Source organism: Nothobranchius furzeri, chromosome 5 (genome assembly GCF_043380555.1).
Source record: "Nothobranchius furzeri strain GRZ-AD chromosome 5, NfurGRZ-RIMD1, whole genome shotgun sequence".
Taxonomy (NCBI): Eukaryota; Metazoa; Chordata; class Actinopteri; order Cyprinodontiformes; family Nothobranchiidae; genus Nothobranchius; species Nothobranchius furzeri.
The window spans coordinates 70949824-70967015 of NC_091745.1; the positions used below are offsets into that span (position 1 = coordinate 70949824).

Here is a 17192-nt window from a genome sequence, read left to right on the forward strand (position 1 = left end):
TGTGTTTGATATAGCGTCCTAGAGTCCCGGAACCCCCAAAGGGGCTTTACAACACAATCAGTCATTCACCCATTCACACACACATTCACACCCTGTTGGTGATGAGCTACTTTGTAGCCCTGGGGCACGCTGATGAAGGCGATGATGTCAAACACAGACGTCCCTCTGACCACCATCAGCAGACAAGGTGGGTAAAGAGTCTTGCCCAAGGACACAACGGCAGTGACAGACTGAGCGGGGCTCAAACCTGCAACCTTCCGATTACGGGGCGAGCACTTAACTCCTGTGCCACCATCGCCCCATTGTAGCCTCAGCAGGTCTGCCACTGGACTGATTAGTTTTGTTGTTTGCATACCACAGCGCTCTAAGTTTTTTGGGCAGGCTAAACATTAGAGCTGCAACAAAAAAATCTACAAAGATGGCATCAGGTTGGGAACGGAGCTCGTTTGAAACAGCTTTGGAATTAACTTTGGACAATTTAGACTTGGGCTTTTCTTCGAGTCAAGAGTAGTTCCACATACTCAAGTCCTTTATTTCATAAAGGGTGTATTTGCCTCTTCTTTGCTGGTGCATGGCAGACTGCCCTGTTAACGGACACTTGTAGCGATGTATATGTCACGTGGTTTGCTGCTCTGATTGGTCCTAGCGCTGTCCAATTGTGTGGATGGTTTCAATGGCTCATGGCCAGACTACATGTTTAGGAATGGTTTGTCAGGCTAAGTTTTTGGTGTATCTTGATCTAACATTGAAACGTTATAAATTCAGTTTAGTTAGAATATGTTCCTTGTTTACACCTCCGCCATCATTAGCATAAGAACTGGCGTCCCTCAGGGCTGTGTGTTGAGTCTCTTGCTCTTCATACTATACACCCATGAATGTGTTCCCATCCACCAGGTGAACAACTTTATCAAGTTTTGAAATGACATTGTAGTGGTGGGGATACAATGCAGGGACGAAGTGGAACAGTTGAAAGCGTGGTGTCCAGAGAGTAATCTGCTTCTGAACACCAACAAGAGTAAGGAGATAATAGTTGGCTTCAGGAGGAAGACAACAAACCTTCAGCCACTCTTTTTTCAAGAGGTCTGCGTGGACCGTGTGTCTGTTTTTCGATACCTGGGAGTTAAGCTGACCTAGGGAGGTGGACATGGCAGAGAAAGCTAACAAAGCCCAGAAAAGTCTTAGAAAATTGGAAAAATAGCACTTCCCAAAAATTGATGGTGTCCTTCTATTGGTGCTCTATTGAGAGCATCCTGGTTCTCCAGCTGAACTGAAGCCCATAGGAGAGGCTACAAGGGAGTAACACCACACAGAATATTGTCGGCTGTTCCTTGCCCTCCCTGGACAAACTGCACACAATTCGCTGCTGCAGTAAAGCAGAGGAAACCTCAAAGGACCTCTACCACCCTGCTCAAAGGATGTTCAATTTGCTGCCTTCAGGAAAGAGATACCAGGGCATCAAAGCTAGGATCAACAGGCTAAAAGACGATGTCTTTCCCTCAGCTTTGAGAGCATGGACACAAAATGGCCAATTAGCAATACCACGTGTTTTAATGTCCTGGTGTGTTTGTTTTATACATTTTAGGGTTTAGCGTCTTGGTTTTATGAATTTATATGCAGGGTTTAATAACCAGAATGTCTTAAACCTTCCCCAAAGAAAGTCTAAACCGTTTTGCAACGGGTAAAGATTTCATATCCTTTTCAGCAAGCGGACACTTTTCCCCCTGGTCTAACTGAATCACTCCATCTCAAATTCCATCTTCCGAACTCTTTCCCAGAAGAGAATAAAACATTGATGAGGGGTTCACTCACCTCTGATGAGTGAGAAAGAATCAGGAGATTTTGCAGAAACATGCATGGAAACGAGAAAAGATGAAGAGTCATACTGTTGGAATTCACTAGGCTTATAACTCTCCCTGGAGAATTAAATTCCCACAATGCAATGCTGGATCCTTGATACAGCAAACAGCTATTTGCTGCGAAAACCTAAGGGTTTGTTGATGTTCTCACCAGAGTTGTCTCTCCCTCTTTTACTTTCCTCTCTGTTGTCACAACACACGTCTGGTTGCCCATGCACGCACACACACACACACACACACACACACACACACACACACACACACACACACACACACACACACACACACACACACACACACACACACACACACACACACAACTCTCCTCACATGCACACACAGCTCCATTAATTCCCCTACTGAGGAAAACACCTTTTTTGGTCAAAAATGAGAAGGACTGAGTCAAAGTCTAAACTATATTTCATCTCAGACAGAGATTTATGAGCTGGTTGTAAAGATTTGTGTTGGTTTGAGTTATATCTACATAGATTCTAGTGGCCTTGCACTTACGAGGAGATTGATTCACATTAAATTGCGCCAGCACAAAGTGAAATTGTTTCTAGAATGCCAACGACTCACTGGGAATGCCCAACTTTCTGCTGGAAAAAGTTTAGCGTTTTGGCCACTAAATCAAGTGTTTGAATGAACCTTCCTGATACTTCAAAGATACTTTATTAATCCTAGAGGGAAATTAGAGTTTCAGTACACACAATTCTGAGATCAGACATACATACATACATACATGGGCATAGACACATGACAAGAATTGGTGACTGTGGTCATTTGCAACCTGAGTCGCGCTACCTTAAAAGAGATCAGAGGGTTTATATATGAGGATTGTACGGAGCCCCTCTGATGACATGGTCCCAAAAATAAATAAATTGTGGCCACGAAATACTATTTTGAGGCCACGAAATAGCTATAACGTGGCCACGAAATACTTATTTGTGGCCACGTAATAGCTATTGCATGGTCAATGCGTGCATGGTCAATTTGGATTGAGTCCGGTGGAGGGAAAAAAAGGCACTTCAGAGTTACCCTCCACAGGGAGGGCAGCTTTGCTATGCAAAAAACACCTCAGACAGAATAACCAGCGATAACCAGTGCTCGTCACCTCCGTTTGGACAGGGGAGGGAGGTAGTTGGGTTTAGAGAGCACAGTGACTCCTGGAAACGATTCAACGACCTTCACCTGTCGCAGTCTCGCCCAGGCTGGGATAGGGAGACAGAGTTGCCATGGCGAAGGCAGCATTCCACATTTCTTCTGAGGGGGAGTAATCATTGTTGAAAAAATTTTGTCAATCGAGACCAACTGACCACGTCCATTTTTAATAATTTCCAGTTTCCAGAAAAAATGCAGAAGGGCCGTACACCCAAAGACAGACAAAGAGCCTTGGGATAAGATAGGGAGGAGAGGAGGAAAAAAGCGTCTGTACTCTCCAAGAGCCGGAAGAAGAATCCAGTTCCAGTTCTGAACAGGAGACAGAGTTTGCTTTGCACCAACTCCAAGCTCAGCCAGAGCAAAAAACTGTTTTAGTCGGGAGCTGGAAGCAGATTCAAGGGAAGGCTGTTGTTGTTTTAACGTTGGTAGTCAGCAGCGGATGTCTCGGCTAGTTTAGGTTAACCGTTAGCATTAGCAACTTCACCTCACGACAGAAGTCTTTGAGGCTTGTGTTTGTAAAAATAAAACATTGCAAGTAGTGACGTGACGTTCACAAACGAATCAAATCTTTTGAACGGGTTTTCAAAGTGAATGATGAGAGCTGAGTCCCTGTAGAGAGCCGTTCATCTTGTCTTACGGTGACAAACCTCTACGGAAGTCAGTAGTGGGCACTGGCTCAAACCCCACCCACCGCTGTGATTGACGTAGGAGTAACGGTAACCAACCCCGTGCGCCCTCACGGACACTGCAGGAACACGTTAATATCCCCCCACCCAGGAAGATCCTGTGATGAATAATCAAATTAAAAAATGAGGCAGAATCACACGTATGCCTCATCTTTTCACAATACCAGTATCCAGACATTGTAAACTAGGGCTGCACAATATTAGGAAAACCTGCGATATGCGATAACAGTGTATTGTATTGTGATGACGATATTACTCGCGATTTTTAAAAAAACAACTCAGGGAAAAAAAATTATCAAAAACAAAGAAATAAGAAAATTACCAAAAATAATCGTAAAGATGTGAGGAAAAGGAAAAAGAAAATGAACAAGAAAAGGCCATCAGTGGACCCCGGGAAAAGCAGAATCAGCAGAAAGAGCAGAACAATGCTGACTCATGTGTTTGCTAACCATCAAAATTAAGTACCGTCTGCCTCGGGGGCGGGCATCTAACCTATGAGAACCCACCCCAATTGGCCAAATGGGTGAAGAGCTCTATTTGATTTGTTAAAACAACATCATGCTTCCGTTTGATGGACAGAATGCATTATATGTAGCAAACATTTGAGCTGACCGTTCATTATTATATTTATCTGTTCTTTGCAATGTGCATATTGCGCATGCTGATATAGCGATAACGATATATTTGCAATATATTGTGCAGCCCTATTGTAAACTATGCTGAAAGGTCAGAACACCTTGCTTCTGAATAGAAAGGAGATTGATTGAAATGCATGTTTGGTTTGCAGAGGGAAGCCAGGGACAGGAAATGATCCAGGGTTGTACACAGGAACTCCATCCATGCTCATGACAGCGACATCAGTGTTAAGAGAAGACCCACACTCACCCCTGTCCCTCTCTCTTCTTTCAATCACTAAACACAGAGGGGCTAACGGGACCAAAAGGGAGGTGGGTGAGCAAATAGTTTAGAAATGTTTGGGGGTTAGATTGTACAAACATCTCCTGGGTATTTGACATGGCTCCTGGAAGCTGGTAGCTCAAGCCTATAGGTGGCTCTCCTCCTCACATTCTCTGTCTAGTCTGTTTTTCTTTTTCTGTCATCAATACAGATAGATACTTAAATAGAATTATATATACGGACGTGCATTGTGTGCATCATCACAGTGCAACACTGTTTTACCTTTTCTTTCCACCGGATGTGTAATCTTTGCGTAACGGCCGTGAAACACACTTAGCAGCATTTAACCACCTTCATAGCGGACACACGCCTTCTCCACAGCTCTTCTAAGCTCCACTTGCAACAAAGGCCCTGAACATGGTCAATTTGGATTTTATATCACTAAATCACTCAAGGGTGTGTGAAAAACAGTCCTGAAGGTGTGTGCTGAGATCAAACCATTAGGAGTCTCTGCCAGACATTCCACATTAATTGTTTGGGTTTGGGTTACTCAGGTATGTCTGGCTGTCTTCCCCATCACATCACATCATAGTGTTGTTAATTGAGAGCTTTGTCTTGCTTTACCATGTTGTCTGAGAAATCGGAAGAGGGTCTGATGTTGGCAAAGATAATTTCCAACCATCTAAAATGCCATCATTAGCCACATTTCCACTATAGAAATTATGGGAAATTTCTGGGAAGGGCAACGCATTATCACTCCCAGCCCAAGGGAACAAACACTTGATCAGTGACCCTCCGCATCAGACCCCAACGCCGAAAGTGCCCTTTTGTTGTCACAGCTGGACACAAAGGCGTTTTTCCAACTGCAAGTCCCAACGCAGCATGAAATTGACGCGATGGGATGTCCGCTGGCACTGCACCAAACCAGCACATTTCACCGCATTTGAACCTTTCGGCGTCGGGGTCTGACACAAAGGGTCACTGACCAAGCATTTGTTTCTGACACATTGGAAGTGAGAATGTGTTGGAAAGGGGGAGTTGACAAAGAAAATACGCTGGCTCGGTCCCCTCAGCTGTTGAGTCTCCAAACAAAACTGGCACTTTCAGGACATTGCTAAGATGTTACCATGTTGTGACGTTTCAGCAGTGAGTGACATCTTAGATCAGTGCCAAAAGATGTCCACGGACATTAATGACATAAAGTCGAAGTAAACCATAAATTAATCTATTCATGGGACGTCTCCATCTGTGTGTTAAAAGCGGCATTCAATGTGGCGTAAATTACGACATTGTAGAGGAATTTCTGCTGCATATTTGGGCATTGGAAGTTTAGGATTTGTGACTTTAAAGCAGCGGCAACACAATTTTACAAATGCCGATTGGCAATGTCTGCAGATATGATTTCCTACTGAGTTACAACCAAGTAGCATGAGTTTACCACATGTGCCACTCAGTGACTCCACTGGGCCATTTCCAAGTACATATCCCAGTTAAGATCAGTTGGTCCCGAAACGGCCCAGAAAGTGGTCCTTTCAGGCTGGCCCCGATGAAACAGAGACATGAGCTTTCCACAAAGGTCTGTTAAAATGACCTGGAAGTTTTGATTGTTAAAACAGTCCTATTGCCCACAGCGGCACCCAGGAGAGCGATGTAACGCTCAAAGGAAACATTTTATGTAACATCGTCTAAAAATTCCAAGAAAGTTTGGTGAATGAGCACAAGTTCCATTTAATCAATTGAGTATGGCTGGCACAGTTTTTCTTCAACAATGTTCCAATTGCCAAAGCACCAGGCTACAACTGAAACAGCTCTTTTAGCAACCTCCTTTTTGAACATTTAAAAATAGCTTTTCGTAAGTTCGCTATGGATGGAAACTATGTGACTGACTAAGATACGCAGGAGCTTTGAGTGTTGGGTACAGAGAACACCAGCAGGGAATTCCTTTATAAACCCCAATAATGAGTTTATTAACCAACAGTCACACTGATTTACTGTCTGAATGCCAACTGCAGAGAGAACCACATTTAGCTGAGAGGAAAACGGGCAGCTGAAATCCAGAATGAATAATTATTTCCACTTCTTTCTTCTTCGGCCTGAAATGCCTCCTAGCAACAGAACAGCTCTCCATTTGTTTATGAAGGGAAATAATGAAAGGCTTTATTTTGCAGGAAACTGTAAAAATGCTAATTATTTATCTCCAAAATAAATATGAACAATGTGATGTTGTGTTCATGGCTTTGTTCATAAAATGCAAGCATGTATGGAAGAAATACAGTCTCACAACAATACGACTGTTTTAGACACCGAATTTTATTCTGTGAAATTTTGTGTCAGCAAAACAAATTTTTACTTAAAATTTACCAGCAAAAATTCCATCTGTAAAAATTTAACTGCAGAATCTTTTTAACAAAAATTCAACAAAGAAAATTCTATGTAAAAATTATACAGCAAAAATTCAACAACAACCGGGGTGACCTCCTGGTGACCCAAACCAAAGCAACTGTCACTAGATTGAATCGATGCCTCCAGAGGTGTAACCAAGCCACTGCAAAAGCCAGCCTGAACAAGTGACTTTTCAGCTGCTTTTTAAAGGAGTCCACTGATCTCAGGCTCAGGGGGAGAGAGTTCCAGAGTCTGGGGGCCACAGCAGCAAATGATCTGTCACCTTTGGTCTTTAGCCTGGTGCTGCACAACCAGTAGGCTTTGATCACTGGACCTCAGGGACCTGCTGGGGGTGTAGGGACTGAGAAGATCACCAATGTAAGATGGTGCTTGTCCATGTAAGGCCCTATAGACCAGAACCAGGATCTTGAAATGAACCCTGAAGTTGACTGGCAGCCAGTGAAGCTGGAGGAGAAGCGGGGTGATGTGGGTGTGTTTGGAGGACTTGGTCAGAAGCCGAGCACAGGCATTCTGAACCACCTGTAGACGGAGACAGGAGAATACAGCTGTCTGTTTTTACAGAACAGCAGTGAATATTATGAGGCAGAGCTACAGCCACTAACACTTAGAGAGGATAACATTTGAGGCTGACGCTAAAACAGCGAGAGTAGTGATTATGGTCTGATCAAGGCATCCATCCAGGAGCAGGCTGGAGCCGGTTTGGCTGTCAATCATCCACATGTTTGCAGCCAAAAATACAGAGATGGGAAGAGAGATGGGGAGAATGGCTATTAACAGGTAATCTGGGCTTTGCTGATGGATGCCACATTTAAAATCCTCTGTTTCTGTGATACTATATGCAGCCCCATATTTAACATCACTAATTTACATTCCTTTCTTGTTTAAACCAGTAACGCAAATAAAAGGTTCACAGCAACTTTTAGAAATGCAGTCTTCAAAAAAAAAAAAAAGCCAGCATGTTGATAAAAACTGACTGTGTTAGAGAGGGCTTTGAGAGGAAAACGTTATTTAAGAATAAATGTATAGAGTAATAAAAATACATAAGAATTTAATTAAAGGTGTAGAACACTTGTTTAATCAGCACATTTGCAGTGGACTCAAATAGGAACGAATGCCTTGTAAGTCGTAGTCTGGGGAAACAAAGCCCTGGTGCACCACTTCCAGGAACTAGAAGGGAGTCACATCCGAGCTGAGCTTCAGACAACAGGATTTGGAGCCTTATTTCCTGAAATTTGGTCATCTCACCTCTGATTGGATAACAGCAGTGCAACTCTACCAATGACTTGCAATGTTGATGTTTCATCTCAAATCACAAATAACAAGTCTGAAAAAGTTCTGCTCTGTTGTGAAGTTGCTAATGCTAATGGTTAGCTTCTACTAGCCGAGACATTCTCTGCTGTTTCCTGGATGCGAAAACACCCATGAATGTTAAGCGACAGAGTGATGTTGATCTGTCAGGATTTTCAAATCCAGTTACACCGTCTTTTTTCTATCAGAAGCAAAATTCTGGAGATAGAAAAAAAATGTTTTTCAGTATTCCACACCTTTAAAGTACAATCGAAATGACTACAGCAATTTCTCTTCAAATTTCAGCTATTTTAAATCCTGTTTGATGGCAAATTTGATCTCGTATCGATACATTTCATTTATTTCCTTCCTCAAGCCATTCTACTTGACTCCCTTACGCCATGGTACTATGGAGCACCACATGCACATACAAAGAGCAGCGTAGGAGTCTTCAGGGCTTTTCAGAGGTACCAATTTAGTTTACACATAAACAATCTGAGTCCACTTACAAGACTGCAAATGCAGCCTATTGTGACTGTCTCTGGCCCACAGTGGACAGGGAAACCAGAAATACTTTGGAAAAGAAAACAAGTCAGAGTGGTTTGAATTCTGTTTGGTTTTAACTACAATAGCAGTAATTTACTGTTTTGAGAGACTTACAGTCAAAGGTGTCAGAAATGATTCCTTGTTAAATGTTGATGTTGACACGTTTCACCAATTTAATATAAACGAGGTGTTTGCTGATTTCTTTCACATCTGCAAAACATTTATGTGAAAGTGAGTGGCTTGTCTGATACAGCTGCATGTCATGTTGGAGCTAAAGGGTTTTGATGACTGTCATTGGATCAAATTAGGAAAAATAAAAACTTTACTTTTTTACAAACTGTTGTTCCTGACTTTCTGTGGTTTACTTTGGCCTCGAAAGCAACACAATCAAATGTCTAAGTATAGTAAGTACAAGAGTTACAGCTTTGTGGTGTTTGGGTTGCTTCGCTGTGATTGGTTTACATCAGATCTGACTTTACCAGATCTGAGTAGAGGTTTCTTTGTTGAGAGCGAAATATTGTAGCTTTTTTTCTCAATTCATAATAGTTCTATAATCTATAAAAACAGGTTTATGAAGTTCTTCGCACTAACTCCGATTTCACACTGAAAGCATTCAGCGGTGCGGAACAGCAGTGGAACGTCACTGCTTCAAATAGAATTCATTATAGTCTATGACAGAGGTGTGGACTCGAGTTACATGACTTGGACTCGAGTCAGAGTCGAGTCATTATTTTAATGACTTCTGACTTGACTTGATAAAATCTATAAAGACTTACGACTTGACTCGGACTTGAACGCCAATGACTTGCGACTTGAATTGACTAGCATCTGTTGACTTGATGATGGCTTGAGCATATTTGATAATTTAGCACAAAAGTGGCACGACATGGACAAAAATCATAAATGATTCTTTGTTCTGGGTTTGATCTTGTTCTGCTAAATGCAGCAGCTCTTTGTTTATAATCAGTTTCAGTTGCACTTTCTGCTTGTTTGAGCAAATAAATGAAGCTTTGAGAAGCTTTATTTCTGGAATTTATTTATCATCATTGTCATTAAATTGAAGTTGGACAGATGACTTGAATATGACTTGAAAATTCAAAGTTAAGGACCTGGACTTCCACATCATTGACTCTGGACTTGATTTGGACTAGGTTGTATTTGACTTGGACTTGACTGGAAAGACTTGTGACTTACTTGTGACTTTCAAAGCAGTGACTTGGTCACACCTAATGTAGATGGACTGTTTCAAACCAGCTGTGGCGCGCAATTTTGAGGTGTGTCCTAGAAGTGGCGCGCCATGCTGCCAAAGATAGGGTCAGGTTCTATCTTTGCCATGACCTGCTTCTGGGACACGTTAATTTTCGTAGTTAACATAGGACTAGACAGGACATCACACACGGTTTCAGTGTAAAACCTCCGATAATTTTCAAAATAAAAGTATTTTAGCTATGCAATTTCATAAATATAAATTACATGTGAACCAGCGGTTTATTTACTCCCAGTATCATTCCAGAAGTGCAGCGGTGTGTTTTTCATGGGTTTAATCTTGGAAGTGGAGAGCAATAACATAACATATGACATCAATGTCACAGCAATATCAAATGTGATTTTCTTTTTTTTGGTTTAATGGCGGATTGCGTAAACAAACCGTGACCTTTGAAGTCTCGAGGGATCTTGTGATATCGCAAGTCAGGTGAGGAGGATGGCGGAAGTCTTGAGGAAACTTGAGATCTTGCAAGTCCAGCTAAGAGCACAGTAAGTAAGTCATACCGCAGCCAAGACTCTCCTGGTGTGAAATGGACCGCTTTGGAAATCGCGAGTAAACCTTTCCGCTGTCGTTTTGCACTGCAATTTCAATTTCAGCAGTTTTATTGTTGAAATTTGTAGTACCTTTCAGAATGAGCCGTTTCATGGCTGTCACTTTAAGAAGGCAAGCTGGAGCTGGCCACGCTCACTCATCCCCTGCTCAGGCTACTATGAGCTGAGAAGCTCCGAAATGATTTCGGATGGTATCGGGGAGAGTAGAGCTGCTGCTCCTCCAGCAGCAGTCTTCTATTGCAAATGAGAAATGGTTCCATTATAGAGACAGTAGATGTATGGAGGCAGTAGAGACCCAGATGGTGGCTCAAATGAATACAAAAGGCAAGTTTTGTACATTATAATAAGTCTGGTTTAAAAAATATAATCAAAACCAAAAACAATAGAACCTCTTTGTTAGTATTCTGAGCATCTTAAAAATGAGAGTGCTACTTTTTAAATGTAGTGACCTTTTCAGGTCATTGGTCAACATGAAAAACATGTCATTGGTTAAAGGGGCTGGGAAACTATGAAGGTCCCATGATTCAAAACAAAAATCACCAATCATGCAGAAAAATGTTATATTTCCTGTTTTTCACTAAAAAAGACACATTCTGGTGCCAACTTAAATATATTTTCACATCTATTATTAACATACATCTTGGAAAAACAAGTACTCGTCCAATTATGCCCTTTATAAAACACTTCAGTACGCCCTTATTTTGATGGACAGTCTAAAGAAAGTTGAGTTTGAATTATCTCACACAAATAACCTAAAAATAAAGGCACTTACTGGTATTTATGAGCGCTGAGAAATGCTGAAATGTGGAAAAAGCCAGTTAAATGCTAAAACCTCAGCCGTTTGTGAGGCCTTCAGAAATCCCATTCTCAAATGCATATAACTTAGTAACTGGTATAAATAAGTTGTCAACAAACAATCTGTCTCCATTCAGTTTTTTTCCCCACAGTGAATGACCGACAGTGGATTAGGCTGTGATTATGTAAAACACAAACAAGGGTGTGCAGTTTGAAGATAAGAAAGGGAAAAATGTGTTTGAGCCTAAACGATGCAAGCTAAAGCCATTACTCTTTCTCCCCTCTCTCTCTCTCTTTTTTTAAGGTTGGGCCCAGAGGAGTGTGTTGGAGGAGTGTAATCGAGATAATAACACAGCTACACAGCTGTTGATGGGGTGTGTGGAGGAGAGCCAGGTTAGAAGTCAGCATGTTAAAAGGTTGACTTCAGAGAACATTCTGTGGACAGGACCCAACAGGTCAGATGAGAGGATGATGGGAAAAGGTGACTGAAGTGATGCTTTCGAAGTCTAGAAATCTAGACAAAACAGAGCAGTAGCAAAAGATTTAGCTCTGCAGGTCGATCTAGCCATGCTCTATCGTGGCCTCAGCAGGTCTAGGCTAGGCTAGGTCATTGACTAGGCTAAGTTTAGGTCGAGCCAATCACAGCGCTTTATGTTTGTAGAGAAACATTGGGCTGTCTAGCCCCATTACGACAGAGCTTTTTCTTTTTTTATACAAGGACAACAGAGCTGTGACGGAACGAAACAACAATAATGGAGGTGACATTAGCATTAAATTTAGATAATTTAGACCTGGGCTTTTGTCAAAGGCATGAGCGAAGAGAGATACCTTTTCTTCTTCTACTTCTTCTTTGACAGTGTATTGTGGACGGCCCCATTGACTGATTTCCATCACTATGAATATGCCATATTTTTCCTTGCATTGATTGGTCCTAGTTCTGTCTAATTGCATGTGGAGAAATTTTGAAAGACAACCATAGATTCCACCCCAATGTCTGAGTTCTGTCTATGGGTCGTGGTCACAGTGCATTACGCCCAGGGACACAACAGCAGCATTCTCTGGTTAGAGCCGGGATCAAACCTGCAACCTTCCGATAACCCGCTCTACCTCCTGACCTACTGCTGTCCAGGAAACATCAAGGGAGGTTGCAGAAATGACTAGAACTGGATTAAAACCTGTCCAACGCATTATTAAAAACTGATGGACCATGTTCCAGAGAGATGGTGCATCAGGGTAAGAAGAGAGGCAGATGAAGGGATGCATCCATCATGCCTAGTGCCTACTGTACTGTGGGGGCAGTGCTATGATCTGGGGTTGCTGCAGTTGGTCAGGTTCAGGTTCTGCAACAGGATGTGCTCCAAGAATGAGGTCAGCTGACTGCCTGAATATCCTGAATGACCAGGTTATTCCATCTTCCCTGATGGTACTGGAATATTCCAAGATGACAATGCCAGGATTCATCGGGCTCAGATGGTGAAAGAGTGGTTTTGAGTCCAGACCATAACTCCATTGAGAATCTTTGGGGGGTGCTGGAGAAGGCTTTGTGCAGCGGTCAGACTCTACCATCATCAATGCAAGATCTTGGTGAAACATGAATGCAACACTGGATGGAAATAAATCTGGTGACATTGCAGAAGCTTATCAAAACAACGCCACAGCGAATGTGTGCTATAATCAAACTAAAGGCGGTCTAACAAAATATTGGAGTGTGTGATCGTTTCTCTTGGTGGTAAAATATTTTTGGGCCAGGCAGCGTATTTACATATATAGGATGGCTTGCCAGGAAAATGCTTTTGTGAAATGAATAAAAAAATTCATCTATCAAAAGATAGCAAATAAATTCACAAGATTTTCACTGTTCTTTTCCTTTTTTTTTTTTTTTTTTTTTTTTACCGTGTCCTGTCTGGCTGTGAAGCAAGCAGAATTGATGTCTGAATGCTGGTGACAAGCCTTACAGATTTACTCTCAGGTGGAGCATCAAAGCATCTGCTTTTAATGTCACGCCTGATACTTAAAACTTTATTGTTATTGTTTTTGAATGCTTTGTAATTCCGACCAGACACGGAGACAGAGGTGAAAGAGAAAGGAAAAGAAAAGGTGGGGAGAGAGGAGGGGGGGGGGGGGGTCCACAAAAATAAACAATGAACAAGAGTCTGCTTCTAGACCTGCAGAAAAAAAAGCAAAAGGACAAAAAAGGGACACAACAACAATACAACAAGATCAAGCTATCACTGCGTCAACTTGATGAAAAAATATATTCGTAAAAAATATGTTCGTGCCCAAACCCATACTTTTGAGAGCACCATGTGAGCACCTGTGTGTGTACATGCGCTTGTTTATTTAAGGTTTCTCTGTAGGAGCGTCCAACAGAGAGTGTGAGGGACCACAGATCTGCCCCCCAAAGATGCGCAGGAGATGGGGGAGCTCCAAGTCCCAGAGATCCAGGCGCTGCCCCAGAACACAGGAACCCCAAGGAGACTGCAACCAGAAAGCCCCCCCCCCCCGAGAGGCACAGAGGATCGCCCCGGGGGGCCACAACCAGCAGCCGGCAGAGTCCCGGGAGACATCAGCCGCAAGGCCACAGGCCCGCCCGCAACCTCCCACCCCCTAGCCGGCCGAGCCCGGGACCCAGGGGCGACCACCCCTGCCGGGGACCCAGCAGAGCCCAGGGACCCAGACCCCACCAGGCAGCCACCGGGATCTATCAGGCAGATGCCAAAACCTTAAACCCCCAGACCCGGTTGCCACAAACTCTCAGGCAGACCAAGGCCCAACCCCTCACACCAGGTGTGGCAGGGGGAGGGGGGACGAAGATCTATATCATCAAGAGAATTTTCACTGTTCTTTTCCTTTAAGAATAAACTAGAAGACATTGTGTTTGCACTGCAAAATAACAATCTCGCACAATCACTCTAAAAGTGCTACAGTTACAGCACTCCACACCCATAATATTTGGTACACATCACTCACTTTTGTCCCTCTGAACCATTCAGGCATCTGCTTCCTGTTGGCCCCCATGACACAAGCTCTAGCTCCATGTAATCATTCATCACCATCGCGCTTCCTGTGCTCTCCATCCTGCCATCCCCCTCTGTGGGAACTGTTGACTCATGGTTGACTAAATCAACAGCTTTGACCAGAGGCACCCATCTGGACGGCGGTCAGCGCTTCCACCCGCTGGTCGTCTACCTCTTCTACCGGAACAAACCCCCTGCAGCTTTTAGTCAGCACACAAAACACTTGTGATAACAACATGAGCTGATGTTTACTTGGGAACAAGGACTTTGACACATCCCAGTAAAAGGGCAGAAATTGTGTCAAAAGGGAATAAACGGTCATGCATGTGCCATAAATAAATTGTCGTAAAGCCATAAAGCATTTCATTATGACTGAGTGTCTGTGGGGAGTGAATGCTCGCTTCTCCAGCCTTGTTTATGACAGAGGTTAAAGCCGGTGGCTGTATGCCAGAGGAGGGGTGTTGTCACAAGTTGTCATATCCTCTGCATGCATTCACACCTTTAGAGTAAACAACTGAAGTCGGCAAAGGCTGACTTCTATCAACAAGGAGCTGAACAAGATCTGATGTGCAGAACGAAGTTAATCTTTTTTCTTTTAGCAACAGCAAACTCAACAAAACACCTTCCATTAGACACAGATGAGAATAAATCGCTGACATGTCAAATAAAGCTGGCTGAATTCCAGTGGTGGACGGCTGGTGAAACACATTCTTGGTGGAGCGATGCGTGAAGATTACCTTTAAATGAAAGGCTGGAAAATTAGTACAATTATTGTAATTATTATTATTATTATTACAAAGCCTGACAGATCTACTTCACATTGTCACTTAACATTCATGGACTCACCCATCTTGACCGACAACAGGGAAGGCTGTGGCCTGGTTTAGCTTCTAAGAAACTTTAGAGAACGTCTCGACTAGTAGAAGCTAACTGTTAGCTTTAGCAACAAGGCAGAACTCCTTCAGGCTTGTGTTTTTTGTTGAGATAAAACAGTGGTAGAGTCGCATTGCAGTTAACCCAATATCAGGAAATAAGACTCCAAATCCTGCTGTCTTCAGCTCAACTCTGATCTGGCCCACTTCTAGTTCCTCAAACAGGTAGCCTGTAGCCAGGTAGCCTAGAAATTTAGACAGACAGTTGCCAGAGAAAAATAATGTTGCTCTACATGTCGGTCTAGCCATGGTCCATTGGAGCCTCTGTAGCCCTGACCAGTCTGGTGGCATGCCAATCACAGTGCTTTATCAATTTGGGGGCCAATCAAAGCATTTTAGCTGTTTGGGAAGCCATTCAAAGTACTGTCTGTTTGGGAGCCTAAACACAGTGTTCTGTTTGTTAGTGGCGATGCGACAGAGCGAAACCACAAAGATGGCTCATTTGAATCGACTTGAAATGAAAAGACTTGTGCTTTTCTTTGAGTCAAGAGCAGATAGAGGTACTTGTGCCCTTTATTTGGAAAAATGATGTACTTGTGTCTTCTTTGACTGTGTATGGCGGACTGCCCCATTGACTGACATCAGTAGCGGTGAGTATGTCACGTTGTCCAAAAGCATGCTGAAACAGTTTGAAAACCATAGATTTTGCCCCTCAGCTGAACTTTTTCTATGGGTTGCGGCCAGACTACTCACATAAATAGGATGGCTTGCCAGGCTATCTAACAGGCGCACCAGAGCTTTTGTCCCCTAAAGAAGGACTTATAAGACATTTATTCCACTAGAGATCTCTGCAAATGTATTAACGTATGAGTAAAGGTCCAGACCTATAGTATTTCTACACCCAAAAAATTAGGGAATGCACGAATTAGACAAAGTCACGTCTGCAAATAAAGTGCAACCAAGCAGCACACATTCTTCAGGCCTCCCATCGACAGGGGAATGCTTCAACACTACTCCCTTGGTATGGAAACCATCTGCCTCACTTGTAATCAGCTTGTGCAGTGTCAGGCTGTTTACACTAACGCTGCATGCTTCGGAAGAAAGAAAAAAAAACAACAGGCAAAACATCATAAATCAGCTTCCTCTGAACCCCCCAACACAAGTTTATGCAACCTGAACACACTCTGATGCTTATCGCTGATAAAATGAGTGATTTGTGATGGGATGTGACTAAATTGCACAGTTTAGGAGAACTCCAGGGAATGTTTTTCTCAAGGTATTTGCAGTTAGTTAAGATCAAGAGAGATAATATGTTATTGCTCCAATTAATCTGACTGGTATGGAAAAGATTTGAGAAGATAATTATTGATTGGCATGTGTTTTTGTTTGTTTTAATGTCACGTTGAACCCAACATCATCCACACGCACTTCCAAGGACACCTCTTTCTTTCTTCTTTCTTCTTCTTGCTCCATTTGGTGAAATGTAATAAACATCTCCACAGAGAGAATGAAATTCTGGAGCTGCAGCTGTGGTATTTGACTACAAAATGCCCCCCCACCTCCAGTCCGTTTAACCTCTCGCCCAGCACGCTGGCTCTTACCGCAGCTTTGGGACCAGACCTCTGGATCCAGCCAGCTGTAACATGACGACATAGTCATTATATTACCAGGAAATTAAACAGATGGAGTAAAACATTCCCCCAGCATTGCAGGAATAATGACAATGCATCAATTTCCTTCAGCGGATCCCAAATCAAACATCATTTGCCTTCCATGTCGAGTGCCATTCAGACCTACAGGTCTGTTATTTAATATAATATTTATAGAAGATCTTCAATTCCAGGCATCTTTTTT

At 42.8% G+C, this 17192-nt stretch overlaps 1 protein-coding gene across 3 annotated transcripts in view; it reads right to left on the bottom strand.

Annotated features, from left to right (window-relative positions):
- Positions 1-14783, bottom strand: part of eva1ba (eva-1 homolog Ba (C. elegans)) — a 37237-nt gene extending 22454 nt beyond the window's left edge. For all 3 annotated transcript variants that reach the window (XR_008563347.2, XR_011520545.1, XM_054741004.2), the window contains exon 1: positions 14420-14783. The gene's annotated coding sequence lies outside the window, so the exon portion shown is untranslated. The remainder of the gene's footprint in view (positions 1-14419) is intronic.
- Between the last annotated feature and the right edge of the window lie 2409 nt (positions 14784-17192).